At 40.7% G+C, this 13,053-nt stretch overlaps 1 protein-coding gene across 4 annotated transcripts in view; it reads right to left on the bottom strand.

Annotated features, from left to right (window-relative positions):
* LOC148838258 (prostaglandin D2 receptor 2-like) overlaps positions 1-13,053 on the bottom strand; it is a 53,193-nt gene that overhangs the window by 14,952 nt on the left and 25,188 nt on the right. For 2 of the 4 annotated variants that reach the window (XM_088910534.1, XM_088910531.1), the window contains 2 exons: positions 2,854-2,961; positions 2,418-2,492 (listed from right to left, as the gene is read on the bottom strand). The gene's annotated coding sequence lies outside the window, so the exon portion shown is untranslated. Of the gene's footprint in view, positions 1-2,417; positions 2,493-2,804; positions 2,962-12,066; positions 12,097-13,053 lie in introns of those variants that run through there. The other 2 variants (XM_088910533.1, XM_088910532.1) reach the window with 2 other exon arrangements.

The raw sequence follows: 13,053 nt of genomic DNA, 5'->3' as shown, positions 1-13,053 counted from the left end.
ACTTGGACTCAGGTGCAGTGAATATCAATCAAGAATTAAGTAATTTGTTCAACTAACTCCTTACGTACCAAGAGTTTGAAGCACTGGACTGGACCGCTTTTTTATGAGTTTATTTGTTGGTTTTTCCTTAATGTATAATGAGAATTTTCTATGACAATTTATGTTTTGCCATGGGTTAACTGAAGAAAATTGGAACCATGACACTTCCTTATGTTAAAATTCCCAGTTTTTCATTCACCCTGAGTTGAGCTATCTTGTTATTCCTTTAATTGAATTCCATTTTCTTCTTTGAATTCAAAATAAAGGAGCCCAGAAACTGAGGACTGAAGTTGTCCCCTCATATTTTGTACAACAAATGTATATTCTGTATCTGAACACCTAACCCACATCGTCTGATAGCATCACACAGGTAGCTAGGTCCACTCTCACAGAGCTACTCGTGACTTCAAAAGCAAGCACAGCACAATCTGACAACAAGGAGGACTGAGACAAAATCACACTTACTTCTTCAGCAGGATCTAAATCTAAACACTTGCATGCTGTCCTCAACAGTGCAATCTTGTAATCGTGATTGAAAAATAATGCAAATCGCATGCATGCACAGATTGAAAATGCTAGCAACAAAGAATCAAAAGACCAGAGCAGTGGTGAGCCAGAAACTGGTTATTGTGCTGATGGCCAGGTCCCAGATTTGCACTGAATTTGTAATGGTTTCAGTAATTGTGGGACAAGTGAGCTTTCTTTCACTGATCTGCTTGATAGGAGCATTTTGATTTCAATACAATTTCAGCCCCTTCCAATCTGAGTTCACTGTGGTGTGCTGTGCTCTTCCTGGAGTATATCGTACAGCCAACACAATGGTTACACAATCCATCCTGCTTAACACTTTGCACCACTGACAAATTCTTAAAGCTGTTGACATCTTCAGATCTGAGGCGTGTCAAGGTTGTGCCCACATATCAGAACATACTGTGGCACACAGCTGTATCTTGGAAATTAATTTCTGGCTCAGTGCATACCCTATCCACTGTCACAAGAGATGGAGTAGATCATTTTTTATTGGACTAGAAATCTGCACAGATGTAAACAAAGAACAAGGTTTGTTATTTTATGGGCTTCAGATCAAACCAAGCTTTTCCTGTATTCTGGGTGAAGAAGAGTATTTTACATCAAGATTAAGAAAGGTGTAGATTCACCCATGAGCTGATCTGTTGGCAGTTACACTACACAAGAAGCAGAGATGCAGAATATCCAGTTAATTTGGCATTACTCTAAGAGTCTTAGAGAGAATGACAAGGATGTTTCTGGGTGGTGCTTATTATTACTATAAGTGGTGGTCTATGACCAAATCTTTACACACATTTTCAGATAGGACAATACGTCATTTTTAGTAGTAGGGCGGTTCATCAAAATAATGATAACAAATCTGTAGTGCATTGTACTACAGAGAATGCATTTTTAGAGAAATGTAAACTGCAAAACAAACTTTAGGTATATACAACATTAGTCATATTTCACAATTCCGTGGTTCAGATAAGATCAACATTTTGCGGAATCATTTGTTTCTGAATAGGATGGCAGTGTGGAAATGCATGTGTTAAGAACTGCCTAGAGCAAAGATCACTACCATAAATTGCTCAAAGTGAACACCATCGCATAGGGTTCGGAACACAGCTGTGTTCACATTTTATCTTTAATAGGAAGTCATTTAGCAAGTCTTAACTCGCATTAACTTACGGTAACTTTCTCGCATTTTAGTATAGTGCAATGCGTAAGGAAAGCGTGACGGAAGTGCCCCTGCAATGTAAAGAGAGGCAAATAAAAATACATCCTATCATGTATTCCAGTCAGTATTTTATTTATTGCACAAAAAAGGGACTGCCCTTTAATGAACTATGGCCATTTCAAATAGCATCATCGTTAGGCTGTGCCGTATAGTGGGAAATTTTTCAATCAGCAAACAATGGACGTAGTGAAATACGTTTGATTAAAATGATAGGCTTGAGCAGTTTTATTGTTATGCTTTAACCTTTTCCTTTAACCATTACTCTGAATTTAAATAGTTCCGCTGGGTAGCTGCGTCAGCATGCGTAGGCTGCAAAGGAGCAAGTAAGAGGTTTATTCCATGCTGAAAAAAAGAAGAAAGAAAATACAACGATTCGGCCGTGGAGCCTTCTTCAGGTGTCAACTTCTCCACACCTGAAGAAGGCTCCACGGCCGAAACGTTGTGTTTCCTTTCTTCTTTTTTCAGCATGGAATAAACCTATTACTTGTTCCTCTAAATTTAAATGTCTGCTAACTCTAACTTTCATACAAGGGCGTCTCCAAAGTCGCTCTCCAAACCAGAGTTTTCTCTGCAGTCACAACAATCTCTGTAGCGAACACTACGAACAAGGCACATTTTAAAATTATCTTACCTCTATAACTGCATATCAGAGGTTAAGCGAACGAATTTGTCTTCGGCTCAGAAATTCCACCAGTGCTTGTTTTAGCTAAGGAAAAAAAAGTAGATATCTGAGCAAACACATATGCATCAGTCGATTTGCAAACGTATATATATAAACGTTTTTGCTCCAAAATTACAAATTTGCTATTGCTTTTCCAGTTCAAGGTCTAAATACTTTTAAAAGGAGACAAAATAAGCACCAGGTATTAAATGTTTTCATTTAAAAAATATTTTCACTGACGCTGGCGTTTCAACACAATTTTCGAAAATTTTGATCTTAATAAAAATATATTTAATGTCCAATTGCTCTTTAATGACGCTCCCTCCTGATCTAGCGCACACATTCAAAAATACACACATTCACAAATATGCTGTTCCTCCGGAGTTCGTGGCTGTCGGTAAGTTACCCAGTGTGCTAAGATAAGCGTCTCTCCTGTCGGGGTGAAAAAGCAGGGGGAGATCTCTAAGGGTGTCGCTTCGCGGAGCAGCTCATCTCCCTGACGCTCCTATGGTCGCTGTGGGGAGGAAAAGACGTTTCTCTTTTTAAAACGCCGCTGTCGATGCCAGCCAAACGAGAAGTTTTCACCCAGAGTGAAGTAGAAACCACAAATAGAATCACAGATAGCTCTTTAATTTGCTAAGGTTTTTCGTCCACTTTTTTTTTCCGGAGGCTGAAGCGACAGAGCTATCATCTTAAGAAAGAGCGGCAGAAACTAAGCAAGTGTTCACACCAAATCTTCAAAGGTACTGTATCTTGTGTCAGACATGGGCGTTGCGTAACAGACTGCCTTTCCGAATTGTAGCGGATTTTTTCTGCTTTGTAAAGTTCAAACGATATCGTTTTTCTCTTATTGTATTCTTTTTCGCTATTGAAAACACGCTTTCTCTCTGTTGTTTCTGCTTTGTTAGGTGTCCAGTGCTATTTTAAAAGTCACTCTCGGCTTTTGTCCACTACTGTGCGGGGCGAGTCCTCTCAATCCCACTGTTATCCAGGCCGCGCCTCTTCAAAGGAATGCCATTTAAATTTTAGATACGAAAACCAAACAAGCAAAAATCGATTTCATTTTAAGGGTGACATTGTTACCGGAGGTGACTCCTCCAGTCCGATAGCTATGTTTAAGCTTGGCTTATTCGCACGGTTTAAATTCAGTATCGCTGTGCTTTATTACACTAAAATAGTTTCCAGCAACATTCACAAAGTTGTGTTGTTACATTCAGGCCTGCTTTTAGTACAGTCTGAACCTGGACAGTAAACCAATATGTCTCCTGGTCTGCAGAGCACTTGGTGTTTTGAATTTATCAAAGCCATCTTGCTTCACTTAGAAGCACAGCTACCGAAGTGAGAGTAATCATTAATATCCTGTTTGCAGAAACTGACAAGAGACAGGGTGTAACTTGAAATTTCTCTTCAGACTAAATCCAGCTGCACTTATCCATTCCTGGGCTTGCACCGCACAGCCCATGACAAGAAACAGTGCTAGAAAATTAAACTAATTTACAGATTGGATTACTTGACTCTTCTGTTCAACTCATGATTTTTGCTTCTTTCTAAGATTGGAAGCTAGTAAAAAGCTTGTTTTCAGCATTGCCTATTTCTCTGGGCATGAATTTTAAAAAGAAATCTTTCAAATGTTATCTTCCATCCAGCCATCCACCCAGACACAGACACGCACACACTCACATTAACCTGCCAATATGTCTTTGGACTGTGGGAGGAAACCGGAGCACTTGAAGGAAATGCACATACTGTACAAATCTGAGGAAAACAGAAAACTCCATGTAGATAACACCCCAGGAATGGAATTGAACCCTTGTCTGTAATGCTAATCACTGTGCCACCGCTGTGCCGAAACATGTTTGCCCAGTTTTTAATTTTATCTAAATTTTATTTAATTGCATTTGCCGTTTCTACAGTTTGATGATCCCAATCCCAATCCTTTATCTGTCCTAGTACAGATCCTTGTGGTACTCCACTAATTCCATCATCCCAATTCAAGTATTCATTCCTTATCTGTGCATTCTAGTTTCTATTTATTTGCCAATTCTCATACCAAACACTCTTTCTTCCCTGAATACCTACCTCCAGTAATTGGGAATTAATTTTTAATGTAGAACTATGTTAATTAAAGGCTTCTGAATCTCTAAATACACCATACTGTGTCATAAGCCCTATGTTGTTACTGTTGTTACTTGTTCAAATAACACTAACAAATTGGTTAGGCAAACTCTAGCTTTAGATCGAGCTTTTCTAAACCTAAATGCATTAATAAAATCAGCTTGTATTTACACCCATTTATGCAGCCGGGTATTTCACTGGAGAAATTTGGATCAAGTGCCTGGCTCAAGAGTTCAAAAGTAACATTTCATCCAGAATTTGGTCCCACAACCTTTCAGTTATACATCCAGAACCAGAACCAGTACACCTCTGTACTTTTTCACCAGTGTTCTACATTCACCCTTTAAACTCTACAGGAACCTCAGAAACTGAAATTTACTGAATCTGAGTCACAGCACCACTGAAGCTTATGCAATGTGTTCAAACTGTTGTTACCAGGACACCTCTGAGTTCTTTTGCTGCACAGCCCTAAATCCAGTGCCAAACATGTTGTTTCTCAAGATTAGTCTTGTATGGCTGAGCATCTTGAGTATTCTTCACAAGCTTTAGGTGTAATGTTAATGCACCAGGTTCGTGATATGTCCTAGTACTGTTGCATATGGGACTGAGTTTAAAGTTAGTTTTCCTTTCCTACTTAAAAAAAAGCCCCTTTATCTCTCTATCTCATTGGGCATTCTGCTGCGATCTCACCCTCTGAGTGTTCTGAACACTTTCTAATTATTCATCACAATTGATTTTGTATAGAAGGAAAGAGGGCTGTCTTCAGTTGTGTTTGTGTATTTGGGCACATGTTTCCAGAAGGTGCTGTGTGCCCATTTTTAAGAGTGATGCCTCCACTTTTAGTGTTCCACATGACATAAAATGACATTTTTCTATATTGTACCGTGTATCTGCTAACATTTTAGAATGCTTACAAAAAGAGCAAAGAGGATTTTATTGCTTTTTTGGAGTATTCATGCGACTGGAATGTGCATTCTCTTCCTTTTCAATCGTTACAGTAATGGAAAAGAAGGCCATTAGACCCATTTAAAGCGAACCTGTTCTGGTTCCCTTGTTAGACCAATATTAAAGAATACCAGTGTAATGCAAATCCCACAGCTGTAAATTAATCCATAAAATGTACTTATTTGGGAAAGTTATAAAGAGGCTTTTTTAAAGCAGATGCTTTTATGATTTCCTTTTTTCTCAGAAGAAAAAGTATTAGTTATCACATTTATCTTAGAATCAGTTATAATTTACTCTTGTTGCTTTGAAACCTGCTTTCCGGACACATCTCATGTTTTTAAAGAACCGCAAAAACTCACAATCAGATAGCGTCTAAATAAACACCTGCTCTGCTCTCTTTCATTTCAGCACGCCTAAATTTAGGTTAAACTCTAGTACCAGTAAAAAATCCAAACTGCTAAGAATGAGAGAGGGGCTACAGGTTGGCTGGAAAGTTTAGGGACCTTTGTCCAATTATCCATCTCTTCTTAGGAAATCCCAGTCCCAATCAAGGCACTGAAAAAAAATCCTTTACTGGTTTGTGAGGGAGTAAGAAGTGGCTTTCTGAGAAAGCCACCATGTTGGCTCAAAATTCATGCCTAGCAGTGGTCTTGAGCCAATATGGCCACCTGTTGACTGGGGAGAAACTGCAGAATGAAAAGTGGCCCTCAGTTAATTGCGAGGGAGTGAAATCTGTCAGGATAGGCTGTGCGTGGAATAAGGCAGAATCGCCACTGAAAAGTTTTATAAGACCTCTTATAAAATCAATTATATGAAAAGTGCAGGTCCAGATAATGTGTGGTAGGGTCCTACATTCTTGTGCAGATCAGCTTTGCAATATTTTTAGTTTTCTCTTCCAGATGTCCCTAAACTTACAGATCATTCCCTCTCTGTGGAAGAAATCCATCATTATTCCTATTCCTAAAACTGCCAAGCCTAGTGGCCTTAACAGCTACAGGCCCGTAGCCCTCACATCTCTCCAAATGAAAACTCTTGAGAGAATAGTGAAGCAACACATCACAAATAACACAGACGCCCTCATTGACCCCCTGCGGTTTGCACACAGGGAAAGGAGAGGAGTAGACGACGCAATACACATATTGTTAAATCTGGTCTATCAACATTTGGACCAACCAGGGACCTTTGTAAGGATTTTATTTGCTGACTTCTCCTCTGCTTTCAACACAATACAACCACTGTTGCTTGCAAAGAAACTCTCAAAGCACTTCAGTCTGAATGTGAACTTAATAAGGTGGGTGCTAGACTTGCGAACTAACAGCTCTCAACAGGTCAAATTGAGGAAGTGCTTATCTGACTTCACAACACATCAACTGGATCACCGCAGGGCTGTGTCTTGTCTCCTCTGCTGTACATTTTGTACACCAATGATTGCATAACCAAACTAACAGATGGACATCTCATTAAGTTTGCTGATGACACAGCCCTGGTCAATTTATTAAAGAACACAGATTACCATCATAGGTCCACTAAATGATTTTACAAACTGGTGCAACAAGTTCTCTCTAAAGTTAAATGTTTCAAAAACAAAGGAACTGGTTATTGATTTTAGGAAAAATGCCACACCCCCTCAACCCACTACAATTGATGGTCAGCCTGTTGAAATTGTCGATGACTATAAGTACTTGGGACTTGTCACTGACAAAAACCTAAAATGGGACAAATGTTGTAATACTATCTATAAAAAAGGCCAACAGAGACTCTTCTTTCTTAGAAAACTCAGGTACTTTAAGGTAGATAAAACTATCCTTACACTTTTCTACAAATCATTCATTGAAAGTGTCTTAACATACTGCTTCACTTGTTGGTTTGGCAACATAAGTGCCGGTAATTGTAACAGGCTGGGGCTGGGTAAATTAGTGAATATAAGTGGCAAAATAATTGGGAATAATCAAATCAGCTTAAGCATCCTTTACAAACAGAGGGTGACTAAGCCAAAAGCATCAGGGAGTGTGTGTCTCACCCCCTCCATTGTGAATTTACACTTCTCCCATCTGGGAGATGCCTCTGTACACCCAGGTGTAAAACCAACAGACTCAGGAAATCTTTCATTCCCACTGCATTTACACTCTTAAACAATGCAAAGTAACTACCTTGTCTCTTGTTTCTTTTCTCCTGTAACACTTCTGTTTTCCCGATTGTAATCCCTCCTCTTAAGGGTGCTCCGGCTCTTTCACATTTTAGTTGATTATGTGCACCTGCCTCCAATCCTGCCCCTGCTTATTTAAGGCGGGGGCTCTCACTACTCCCGGAAGACGGACGCCCGGAGGCCCACCTACCATCAAGTCGCCCTATGCCCACGGCTTGAGGGCACAGGCCTCCTATCGGCGTCCTGATCCAGCTCACTCCGGGGCTCAGAGCGCCTGTCCCCATAATCCCATCTTTATTCCCTCTCCCTGCACCGGATCCCATTCCAGTTTTTAACTGTGTCTTGTTTTCGTCTCGTCTGGATTTCCCGGTTTTGGACTCTTGGACTTCGCCCCAGATGTCCCCCCTGGACTCCCTCGGACTTGTTTGCCATGGTCACGCCCCCCGAGCACCAGTTCAACGTCGTCATGCCCCCCTGTTCGTCAGCCTGCCCAGTTCCTTGTTGTCTCCTCCCCATGTCTGTTTCACTCCCTTCCGGATTCTGCCGTCTGCATAGGGTCCTGATCTATGCATCCGTGACATCTGTATTCTCTTCCCTTTTGATGATGTGTATTGTCATTGAGTTGTGTTTGACTGTGCCGTAAAAAAACAGATTTCTCCTAGGGGACAATAAAGCTTGAATTGAAATTGAATACACTCCGCTTGGGAGGACAGTGAGTGGGACCTTCAGAGAGGAGTTCTCTCTAGGGACTGATTGGTTTGGTTTGCAGGCCTGTGGGACTCACTGAGCTAGAGAGGCATGAGAAAATACAGCTTAAGCTGCTCTGAGGGACGTCACAGGTTCTAGACAGATGGGCTGTGTGGAACTGGGTTTCCCAGGCTCAATGGTGATGGTTACTTTAGAGCTACATACCGCTATCAGTGTAAAGGGTGTGTTATTTGTTCTAGAAATTCATCCTGTTCAAGCCTGCATAAAGTAGTTTCTACCCTGAGTCTAGAATCAGCGTCATGATGAAAAAAATCCCCAGATTCTGGCCTCCCTTTCCCACAGTTTCAAAAGCACCTGCGAGGTAGTCATTTCACAAACAGGTGTCTGCCATAGCAAAATCAATTAGTCAAGGAAATTTAACAATCCAGTGAGACTGGAAAGAAGCACTCCTGATCTCACCAAAATAAGACAATTACACAAAGGTTGAGAAAGCATAATGGATTTGGAAGACACACAACCAGTGAAATTAAACTAAGTGCAAAATGATCCTGGAAGTAGGAATACACATTACAGCATGTGAGAGCGCTTCCCATTAGAGAACATATTCTCTGTCGTAGTTGGTTTCCCACAACTGGTCAGGTGACTGATCAGCAGCTCCTTCTCCCAGAGGAATCTTTTTGTCTCTACAGGGGGCTGGGCTCTCACAAGCCAAACAGCAAACAGAATATTTGGGTGCACAGTTAAAAGAGTGTGGAGTTAAAATCAAGTTCAAGATTTTCATCACACCATTGAGAATTTAGAATATTGTGTTCAGTTTTTGGCACCATACAACAAAAAGGACAGAGCTCAGAGTTTAGAAAGAGCTCACAGAAGAGTAACAAAAACAATTTCCTTGTTTCAGGGGATTGTTATAAATAGATAGTATAGATTAAAGGAGCTAAATCTCTTTAGTATAGAACACAGGAGACCAAGTACATAAATCTTAAGGGGTGTATAAGGGGTTAAGGGGTGTATTTACAGTATACAGGGTCAACACAAGTGATTATTTTAAACTTAGTAGTGACACACTGACAAGGGTTTCAAAACTGGGAATGAAAAGTGAAATGAACTGAGGAAAGAGAATAGGAAGCAGTGCTTTTGCACAAAGAGCCGTGGGTGTCTGGAAATGAATTCCCTTCATTTCCTTGTTATGTTCAGACGTCCCAGTTTTACAATTGTGAGATCACAGCCCTGTCAGGACTACATTTCCCAGAAGCCTCTGGGGGAAGGGGTTGCTGCTCTCAGTTACTTGACCATTTGCGGGAAGACAATTGGTCACAAGGTGGTTTCCTGCGTAGGTCAGTTGGAGTGACATTGACCATCTGGAGGACAGATAGTGGAACCTCTATGTGTGCGATTCACCAAAGGGAGAATGACCTACTGAGGACCGAAGGAATCCGTGAGTTTTGGTGAAAATCAACTGTGAATTTGAGATTTATGGAAGACTGAAGAGACCCAGAGGGTGAATTATTTGTTTTGAAGCTGGTCAGCAGTTTAGCTACCCCGTATGCTAGATTGGGCCTTGAAGAAGTTTAGTCAGCAGCTCAAAAGGAGCTTAAAGTTTTGTTTGGTGTTTATTTTGGTTGTGTATTTTGAATATTTTTTCTGTACTGTAAAAATAAAGAGCACTTTTTTTATAAGCTTACAGCTGTGTTTGGCCTTTGTACTGGACCCGCCTATTTTAAATATACCATTACGACATGCCCAAGTGGGTTGTCAGGCGTTTAGAAACAGCTGTAAACGATATCTTTTATTGTCTGTTTTCTTTTCACTGCAACATCATTATTTGGCAAGACCACACCTTACTGGATCTTACTGGATCTTGCTGTGTTGGATTGGACTGTAATATTGACAGGCACATGCACTGTCCAATCAGAACAATCTGTGACCTGTGACCCCGCCATAAATTACCGCAATCTGCCCAATCACAAAGAATTGTGTCTAAAATGCTGGCTAGCAATTCATCCATGAAAGGCTTATACAATCCGGGAATGGAGTGTCACAATGTTCAACTCCATAACGAAATTTCATGGGGTCTGGAAAAAATCCCATCCTGGCCACACCCCTAATTCCAGGGCTAAAGAGAATGCCCCAGCATCCATCCTGGTATTTTACATTATTTATTTAGCTCCTTGGTGCATGTTTGCAGGAATAGTAATAAATGTCTGCTAAGTGATTTATCTTTGGCATTACAGCACAGAAAAGGAAAAGATCCGAATAAAAGGAAGGCTCCTGTTTTGTTCCCATTAAAAGCATTGTGAACCTTTCCCAGAGTTGGTGCTGCTGTGTTTCTATCACTCACCAACTCATGGTCACTCAAAGGTGACCTCATGTTCCCCTGAAGTAATTTACATCTGGCGTGGCACAAAGAAACTGTGCTTTTATCCACAGAGTTGCGACTGTCTGGAATGTATTTCCCTGGTCAGATGGGAAGGCTCTGGGCCTGTCGTAAATGGCAGTATTCTGAACCTTAATATGAATCTTAAAGCCCATGGATCGTAGTGCTTTCTCTCCCTGGACAGGAAATGACACATCAAAAGTGTACAAGATAAAGTATTTGGTCACAAATGAAGAAGGTGTCGAGGAGCTGTAGGTGCAGTTTTAAGTGATAGACTGCACAACCTGATAAAAACATGACTTACTCACATTCTTAAATAGTCTGATATTGATCACACTTTTTGTTACATAATCCTGAATTGCCCTTTTAAAGATTGATTTTTGCTTGGTCCAATGCACTGGCTTCCTCTCCTTCAATATTCTGATTCCTCGGCTCACTTGCCTTTTTAAGCCATTTGAAATTACAGTGCAACACTACATTTACTTTTCGTGGATGCTGAATGACATTGCAAAATATCTACCGAACATAAACACTGCTTGCATTTTTTCTGATCAAGTGCAGATTACCATCGTTCTTTCACAACGTCTTAGGCACCCTGTGTGGTACATTAGCATCAAGTCCAGACGAGTAACTTCCTGTTCAACTTCTTTTCTACAGAAAAGGGGTTGGCAGAGCAGGAAGGAGGGGTGTAACTTTTAAAATTCACAAAAAAATGTTAAAACATTATTCTAATGTTATGCACACACTGTTTAGGGAATATTGCCCATACCTTTGAATGATTTCAGAAATCTTATTTGTGGCATAAGCTCTTGTCCCAAAGGAATTCATTATCAATCACAGTATCAATTATAAATAGAACAATTATTCTATGTTTGCAGTAAAAGATGTGTTCAGATGTCAGATCATATGGAATTCCTTGGTTTGAAAGATTAATTGAAATGTACAATTCCTGTACCAAGTGTGCTTTTTGAGGGGGTTATTTTGTCTTGTTAATGTTTTGGCAGCACCTAGATTTAGACTAGATTTTTTATTAGCACTGCAGTGGAAGTGATATATCTTTAATGAATAAGCATTTATAACAAGAATAAGAGTCATAACTAATTAATAATAATAATAATAATAATAATAATTGCTTACACTAATATAGCGCTTTTCTGGACACTCCACTCAAAGCGCTTTACAGGTAATGGGGACTCCCCTCCACCACCACCAATGTGCAGCTCCACCTGGATGATGCGACGGCAGCCATAGCGCGCCAGAACGCTCACCACACATCAGCTCTAACAAGTTGTGGGTCCGAGGTATTGCTGCAGACCTTAATGTTGTACCTTGAAAGAGGTTCTTTACCCCAGTTGCTCCAGTCCACACAGCTGGGCAGTATTCTGACAGACTGGCCACCAGTCTGGGAGGGTTGGGGGGGGGGGTGGTTCCATGCTCTCTAGTCCATGACATAGCACCATGAAAACAAAGATGAACATTATCCCGATGAGCCACTATAACTCTGGTCTTCATTGCACTACAGTAGGGTTAAATGCTTAACACAAGCTTTTCAGGCACAACACATTCATTTAAAACTCCCAATCACTATGCTGAGCTTTCAATGAAGATCCAGGAGGGATAAAAGAATACCTGATGTCATTTCCTGGGTTAAAAAACTATAAATAATATGGGGGTGGCACGGTGGCTATCTGCCTGGGTTGCTATCTGTATGGAGTTCAAATATTCTCCCCAGTTTCGTGTGGGTTACCTCTGGGTGCTCTGGAAAATGAAGATGCTTACTTTGTGAAGTGGGATGGAGGTTTGCAGATGGTCAGAGGTGAGGTTAGATGTAAGGCAGCATCTCTCTAGGAAAGCCACTTAAATTGATGGAAACCATTGTGTTTTAACAACAGTAGAGGACAAAACTACAGATCTATCCAAAATAATGCTTTGGAAGACTGCCAAACAAGTACAGAATCTTGGCTCCTCCAAGGAAACATCTGTTGCTTTTGCTTTGGATGGAGGTCTGCACTACTTAAATTAAGCCACACAAACAGGAATACGTCCAACATAATCTACAGGAATGGAAGCGATCTGCTCGCTGCTGATATTCTGAGGTACTCGCTTCTTCACGTCCTCTTCTTCATGTCAGTACTGAAGGCAGTCATGGCATCTGGGCTCAGGTCCTACATAGCCGAGTGAGGTGTGGTACTTCTTTCTCAGCTCCAGCTCCTGACAGATTGAGTGGCTTGACTACTATGCAAATACTCACCCTCTTTCTCTTTATGGGTAATGAAGTCAAAAGGGAATTGTGGGAGCTCACTGATTGACAGGCA

Source organism: Atractosteus spatula, chromosome 3 (genome assembly GCF_055471065.1).
Source record: "Atractosteus spatula isolate fAtrSpa1 chromosome 3, fAtrSpa1.hap1, whole genome shotgun sequence".
NCBI lineage: Eukaryota > Metazoa > Chordata > Actinopteri > Semionotiformes > Lepisosteidae > Atractosteus > Atractosteus spatula.
The sequence above is the reverse complement of the archived record's forward strand: the minus strand, read 5'-3'. Positions and strand labels throughout refer to the sequence as shown.